This window comes from Paramisgurnus dabryanus, chromosome 5 (genome assembly GCF_030506205.2).
Source record: "Paramisgurnus dabryanus chromosome 5, PD_genome_1.1, whole genome shotgun sequence".
NCBI classification, from domain to species: domain Eukaryota; kingdom Metazoa; phylum Chordata; class Actinopteri; order Cypriniformes; family Cobitidae; genus Paramisgurnus; species Paramisgurnus dabryanus.
Window position 1 is genome coordinate 39,472,382 of NC_133341.1, and position 8,170 is coordinate 39,480,551.

An 8,170-nucleotide genomic window follows, 5' to 3' on the forward strand; every position below is an offset into this window, starting at 1 on the left:
ATTCAAAGTGTACAGTATTTGCCTAAAATTGAACAATTACTCATTGAAGAATGTCAAGATGATTGAGTTTACAACGTCTTTCTCTCCCAAATCAACTTTAGTCTGGCAGGTTTTGGTTCAGCCTAAGGAAATCTGAAAAAGAGAGACAATAAGCTCAATTAAAAAGTGTTTAATATTAAAACATTACATTTATTTAAGACTTACTGTATTAAATCTATAGTTTACTGGCAGAGATTGTATAGCAGATATATTTTTACCTAAACTAGAGCTTGACTTAAATGTCATCATATATATTAAGGGGCGGTTTCCCAGACAGGAATTAGACTAGTCCTAGACTAAAATAAATGTAAGAGCTGTCCAAACTGAAAACAACTTGCTCTGACATATCTTAAAATACATCAGTGCCCATTGTTTTACATCGTTATGCACATAAGTAATGTTTTTAGTAAGGCATGTTTGTTAAAACTATCCTAATTAAACTAAGGTCTAGTCCTGGATAAAGCTAATCCCTGTCCGGGAAACCACCCCTAAGAGTTTTCATTATAATGACTTGCCTATATGGGCTGCAAAATCCTCCTTACATAAAATACTTCAGCTCCTAAAGAAAGATTTTATTGTATTACATTTAAATGTAAAAAAAAGAAAATGCAACAAGCAGACAATTGGGTGTTTCCTGGAAAGGGATTATCTTAAAACAGGACTAGGCCTTAGTTTAATTAAGAAATATAACCAGTTTCAAAAAACATGCCTTAATAAAAACATTACCTGTGTGCATTTTGAGGCAAAACAAAGGACACTGGTGTATTTTAAGATATGTCAGTGCAAGTTGTTTTCAGTTTGGACAGCTCTTACATTTATTTTAGTCTAGGACTAGTCTAATCCCTGTCCGGGAAACCGCCTCAATATGTATAACGTTATCTAAACTGAAGCTTGATTTACTACTACGAATGAATTATTATATCTTAAGAGTTTAAAATGACTTACCATTAGCTGCAAAGTCCTCCCTACAAATGTCTTTGAAAAACTTTAGCTTCTGAGGAAAGAATGCAGCATCATTAATACTAAATACAGTTAGGTAAAAGCCTTACAAACTCTAAACAGTCAATAAATGGTTAACTTTCACGCTAACGTTACATTTAAAAAACAGATTTTCTGACGCTACCTTTTTTCATTAACATATACATACACACCAATACATATATTTAACAAAACAATCGGGTGTACTAATTCGATATAACAGGCTGACAGTGCTATCTTTCAAACCTTTAACATTAGCTATAAGCTAAGCTAAGCTACACAGCAGCTAATCAGTAATAGCGAGTTAGACACCGCGTTATTGACAACATTTCGCATTCGAAATATGATAGTCTACTGATAAACTTCAGAATGGTCAAACGATAATCAAATATAATTAATTTTAAGATATTTTAACGTACCTTGGGACTGAATCCGTCCGCATTGAACGACTGGTAAAAATCAAAATACGTGCGTCGTGACGTCATCACACACACGTCAGATGCATTATTCAAATCTCAGAATTCACTTTTCTCTGAAATGCATTTACGAAAACTGTTTAAGTTTTGTACAGCTAAAAGCGGTATGCAATTGACTGAAAAACTACAAAAAAACAAACACTCATATTCCCCTTACGAAAATGAATGTTTTTTTTTTGTGGTAAAAGTTTAGTAACCATGTTTTTTTGGTGTATTGATTATTATTAGCAAAACCACGGTTATTTTGTGGTAAAACACAGTTAATTGGTTTATCCAATGCTTGACTATAGTGAAGTTAAAGTGTACCTTATGTTAATAGTATATTACAAATGTATACATCTACAATATAAAATGTAACTGAACATACTGCTCTCTCGTAATTTTAAGCCCACGTTATTTCTCCATAAAAGAATATACATTTGTACACCCCATATACTTTCAAAATGTACTTAAAATATACTGTTTCTAAAGAATACTAAATAATGTATTTTAGAAATATACTGTCAGTGCATTATTATAATGATAACTTTAAGCATACCGATAAAGTATACCTAAAATACATTTTAAAATAAGTTTAAATTTAGTATACTTTAAAAATTGCACAAAACTTTAACTTTAAGTATATTTTTCTAAAGTATACTTTTAGAAAATATACTAAAGTATAATAATTTTGAAGTATGTTAAAAGTTTAATTGTAAAAAATACGCGCAAATATGTTGTAAGCATACTTTAAATATGTTTAAAGAAAGTACATTCCTTTGTAAGTATATTTGTAATGTACTATTGCAAAGTTAAATATACTTGAAATACAATAAAGTATATTTGTTTTTCACCTGGGTATTTAAACAAAAATCTAATAGCTGGCTTACATTCACTCAAACCTGTTGATCTGCAAATTCTCATTATGTAGCCTAATTTGTGTACACCAAAATATATCGTTATCTATTTGCTTTTAAATCTGCAAAATAGCATCAAAGCGCATGCAAGCCTGCAGAAAGGCCTAGGCAGTATTTTAAAATATAATCAGTTTTAAAGTATAGTGATGTAACTTATGAAGGTATTAAATATTGATTTAATTTTAATTATATATAGTCAAATATTTTTAATTCACCTAACATCAACAGCACTCAAAAAAATCTCATAATTTCCTGCTTATTAAAAAAACTACAGAGCTATAAACAATATAAACTCATTATCTTTGAGTCATTCAAACATTTCAGCCATAGTGCATCAAGATCATTGGTATTACATTAACAATTTCAGATCGTTTTAATCTGTGCATCATGTTTACATCATGATAATAACAGAATGAAACTATGTGCTTTTTGCTAATTTGTAGCCATTTCTGCCCATGATAAAATTTCCTTTATCTTTTTGGGTCTTTATAAGTTGGCAAGAGGCAAAAATATTTGGGATACCTTATAAAGGCCATTCTTGCAGCCAGGCTCTGGGATGAGATTCACAGCTGATCAAAGGCTGGTGGGAGTGTGGGAGAGAGACAGGTCTCTTCTGGGTTGGATTGTATAGTGAATGAATTAACTTCACAGGTCAGTCTCTCCCCACACCTCTCACAGGAATGTTGCAGGGCTAATAATTTTTTACAAATATCTGAAACGCTGGCTGGGTAATACAAACACAGGTATCTTAGCTTGGCTGTTCAAATGGAGACTTGCTGGAAGTGGTTTTGTGGTATCAACGAATCTTACACTTTGGGAACTATTAGCTTATTTTGCATCCTATTGAATTTAATGTACACACATACACATGAGCCATCTCTGTGCATAGACTGCATGCGTATGACAGTACACTTCTCAGCGAGGAAGTGATCTCAGAGGTCCCACACAAGAGGAACGGCTCCCTGGATACTGGGAGTAATAACTCGTAATTAAAGCCATACGATGAGTTGAGGGGTGGGGAGGACAGGTTATGGGACATTACTTGCACCTCTTCTCTTCCATGGCAAGTAAGACTATTTGTTTTGTTTTACAGCTCAACACCAGCAAATAACTCTTCTCCTTCCGGACTCCTCTTAATAAACTGTACAGTGACTGTTTAAAGACACAGCGAGGAAAACAGACAAAGGAAATCTAAGATAAGCCCACAAAAAAAGGATGTTAGATGTGTTCTGTATTTCTTCTGGCCCTATACACCCAGCCATACCATCAACCCCTAAATGACCAGCTTCATCTCCAGCAACATCAGAGAAGCGAGCAGACAGGAAGGGAACCATCAATCTCGGCCGCTTTCACCTCTCCGGTCACAGTCCACACCTGGGACGCATTCGACAATATGTTAGGTCACCCTTGGCTCTGATGGAGTCATTGCAAGGTCAAAACTGTAAAGTAGAAATCCCATTCAAACACTTAGTGAGCTTTAAAATAAACTTTATTTCTCACATAAAGGCAGCTCGGATTGCACAAAGGATTGGTCTGACATGATGAGCAGTTAACTTGTAAAGTGATTGCAGGATAAATGTTACACAGGCTGAGGAGGCCTTTACGATTGGCCAGAGATGAGAAAAATGGGATCAAGTACAGTTTACAACATCAGTTCTGTCAAGCCAAGACAAGGTTTCAACAAAGTAAGACACATTTGCAAACTGTACTTGCTGCACTGAATTAAGCAAATTTATACTGAAAAATAAAGGTCTCGAATCTGTAAATATGTGTTTTATTTCCTTCATTCATGTTTCTTCCCCCACAAAACATGTTTCTTGAAACACAAATGAAAAGCATCAAATTACATTCACAAAACCTCAGACTCCACTGGTGAAATCGCAGCAAAACCACGACAATACTTCAGATCATACACACAGCCAGTCATATATAAATACTACAGCTATTCATTAGACGCATCCAAACATAAAAAACACATTTAGTTGCAATATATGTTTATTGTATATAATAAAACATATTTTGCAATTACTGCAAAAAGTATAGTAATCCCACATTAGATTAGTGCAGGGGTCTCCAACCTGTTTCTAGCAAGGGCTACCACAATGGATAAACAATATGAAAGGCTACCTTTTGATAAAGTCTACTCAAAACTTTGTTTATTAGCCAAGCTAATATAAAAATATGTAATAAATAACTATTAAAATTAAGGCTATTAATAAATTATGCTTTGGCGGGCAACTTACAGACTCTGTGCGGGTAACCTGGTGCCCAAGGGTACCATGTTGGAGACCACTGGGTTAGTAAATGTAAGAAAAGGAATACAGTTTTGAATGTTTGTATATTCAGCATTCACATAATGTAAAAATACACCACACCATAGTCAAAGCTACGCTTTGCCAGGCAATGGAAGCAAAACCCTCTGGTTTGCTCCATCCAGCCATGACAACACTCATTACCTCTATAGTTTGTGCTTCCTCGTACTCTTCCTCCCGTCTCTCAGATTGTTTCCATCCATGAAAATGTGTTTAGATTTTGGTAAAAGGAATGGAAATGGTATCTATTTACCTGAACTTGTTTTTGCCAAAAGAGTGATTGATTCCACAAATGGGTTTAGGCTACTGAGCATCTGGTAATTCAGAAAAACTTTATTTCTTAATGCTTACATACACTCACCTAAAGGATTATTAGGAACACCTGTTCAATTTCTCATTAATGCAATGGTGTAATGATGTGGGGGATGTTTTCTTGGCACACTTTAGGCACACTTGGCATGCATCGTTTAAATCCCACAGCCTACCTGAGCATTGTTTCTGACCATGTCCATCCCTGTATGACCATCATGTACCCATCCTCTGGTCACTTCCAGCAGGATAATGCACCATGTCACAAAGCTCGAACATTTCCAATTGGTTTCTTGAATATGACAATGAGTTCACTGTACTAAAATGGCCCCCACAGTCACCAGATCTCAACCCAATAGAGCATCTTTGGGATGTGGTGGAACGGGAGCTTGGTGCCCTGGATGTGCATCCCACAAATCTCCATCAACTGCAAGATGCACCTATCAATATGGGTCAACATTTCTAAAGAATGCTTTCAGCACCTTGTTGAATCAATGCCACGTAGAATTAAGGCAGTTTTGAAAGCGTAAGGGGGTCAAACACTGTATGGTGTTCCTAATAATCCTTTAGGAGAGTGTATATAAAAACATGCCATATATTCTGCAATGATATCACTTTCTCAGCCAAAGATCAGGCCCAGTACCACCCTGAGACCCAGCTCTTCCAGGAATGTAAGTGTGGTTCATTACTTTGAAGAACTTAAGCTGATGAACACCATAAAAGACCTAAAATCCTCACTTGTGTGGCCTAAATTGAGAGACTTGAAGTTATTTGCTTTTCTTCTTTACCTGAATTTTCATTGGGTAGAGCAGCCTTTCAACAAGAACTCATTTTGTTAATTCACAAAATAATTGCGTACAAACAGCTGTTGGGAATCCAAACATGCAAACGACTTTTAGGCAGCACAAATGTGCAATGCAATTTGCCTAATTTCATCCTTGTGCGGTTCATTGAAATGTGTCTTGGTAAATAGACACAGAAACCACATTGTGAACAATGCTACGCTAGACTGCACAGATAAGGTCTGGCTTCAGAGCGTTCTGGTGAATAGCTATAATCCTCTTACATTTTCTGGTCTCACTTTCGACCCAGTACATGCAGATATAAATCCATCAGCTTTCACGTGATATCCAAATGACTTTGTTGTTTGCGAAGCCGAGACCTCTGTAGCGTAGACCACACCATCCAGATCTCAGTATACTGTTGATGCGAAAATAAACCATATCTTCTACTCGCCTTAGGAAAACAAGTCAATCTGGTCTCGGATCGGATCTGTACCATTCACGTATGATTCAGAACACATTGCCTCATTTAAAGGCGCCGCAGTGACAGAGATACATGAAGGGCAACGTTCGGCTGAAAAAGTTTGCCTGAGATCAAAGGGAAACACAGGAGGCTCTTAATCAGCGAGTTGTGTGCCAGTGTCAAATGTGAGTGAGAGAGACTCAGGGCCGACTCTTGACTTACCCCAGCTCAACTTGGGTCATCTTCAGCAACAACTCACATCCACACGGCCCTCCGTTTCCTCCGCCCCTCCTTTTTTCTCTGATTTGTCATGTTGTTTAAAGTATAATCCCACCGTGGTGCCCCAGCTGTCTCTGGTTAACGCTTGCACATCAAAATACCCCTCTGTGGATCACGGCAAAGGAAGATGAATCGAGCACAAGCGCTCCATCTCCATATTTTCCAATCAAGCTCCATTAGACAGGGCAAATCTATGAGACATCCTCACCTCCAGTGCCCTACAGCCAGATCAGTGACTTGTAGGATGGGGTTATATTACATGCTCATTATATAGACTAGAAAATTTCCATCTGTCACATTAGTATTGGACCATGCGGGCAGTGTGAAATAAATCTGCTTCAGTCCCTTCGCTTACAGATTTTACCCATGAATCTGTTGATCTTCTAATAATACGTATTATAGTGAATAATGTAGACGTATTAGCAACATTTAATCGTAGCATTATTATTTTTTTTACAGCTATACAAAAGTAAAACATTTATCTTTCATATCATAAACATTGCCAGACTGATCTCTCGGAAAGTCGTGTTATAGTCACGAAAAATTTGATTAATTTATTTGTGTCCATGGCACGAAATTCAGCTTTTTTACATGCCTTGAGCACGAATGTCTTTGTCGTGTTGTGTCACGAATTTCTATAAATAGTTTTTTTGTGGCCGTGGCACGACTTTCTTTTTCGTTTCATTTTTTGTATTGTTTTCTCATTGTTTTCCTATTTTCTTGCCATTGTCACTTGGGGTTTGGGTTAGAATCACTTTCTGTTTTTTAGACATCCTAACCCAAACCCCAACTTTAACCCCAACTCCAGAAAAGAATAGTTTTAAAAGTGGAAGAAAAACACGTAGAAACCAATACATAAAAGTACATCTAACCCCAAGCGAGAATAATTAAAAAAATGAGAAAACAATACATAAAATGACACGAAAAAGAAAGTAGTGCCATGGCTACGAAAAACTATGTATAGGAATTCGTGCGAGTGACACGACAAAGAAAAAAATGCTGAATTTCGTGCCATGGACACAAATAAATTAATCTAATTTTTTGTGACTATAACACGACTTTCGGTGAGAACATGTTTGCCAATGTTTTTTGTCAAAAATGTTAACACCCTAACCCTACCCCAAACCTTACCCTAAACCCAAACCCTTTATATACAAACATTTAAAAAATATTGTATCCTTTTAATTATGCAACATAACAGACAGAAAGGTGTAAAGTAATGTTGGTAACCATACAGCATTTAAAATATATGTTATGCCACTAATACTTTCCTAAACCTTACCAAAACAGTTTATTAAAAATCATGTACTGTTAGAAATAAAAAAACATAACGGAAGTGTAAGCACAATAATTTATTTATTGCGAATTGTCGAGTTTATGAAGTACAGAAATATTAAAGTTATTAACCCATAAAAATTTTAATCTAGTTTTTCTCCATCAAGACGTGCATTTCAATTTTCAAACGTAAATAGTCTGAAAGACGGAAATGTTGCAAATCTGTGATGTAGCACGCAAGATGTACGGCAAAATTTAATGCCGTAAAGCAATGTGTCGTAAAGCTTCTTAAGGCGAAATATTTAAAACTCAAATTCATAACGAATGCGAGATTTGACGTTTATGGTCACTGATGAGAACT

At 35.9% G+C, this 8,170-nt stretch overlaps 1 long non-coding RNA gene across 1 annotated transcript; it reads right to left on the reverse strand.

The window, feature by feature from the left end:
* Positions 1–1,458, reverse strand: LOC135774518 (uncharacterized). The gene is made up of 4 exons (XR_010543717.1): positions 1,437–1,458; positions 985–1,033; positions 555–598; positions 1–132 (listed from the first exon to the last, which is right to left on the reverse strand). It is a non-coding gene; the product is annotated as an uncharacterized lncRNA (long non-coding RNA).
* Between the last annotated feature and the right edge of the window lie 6,712 nt (positions 1,459–8,170).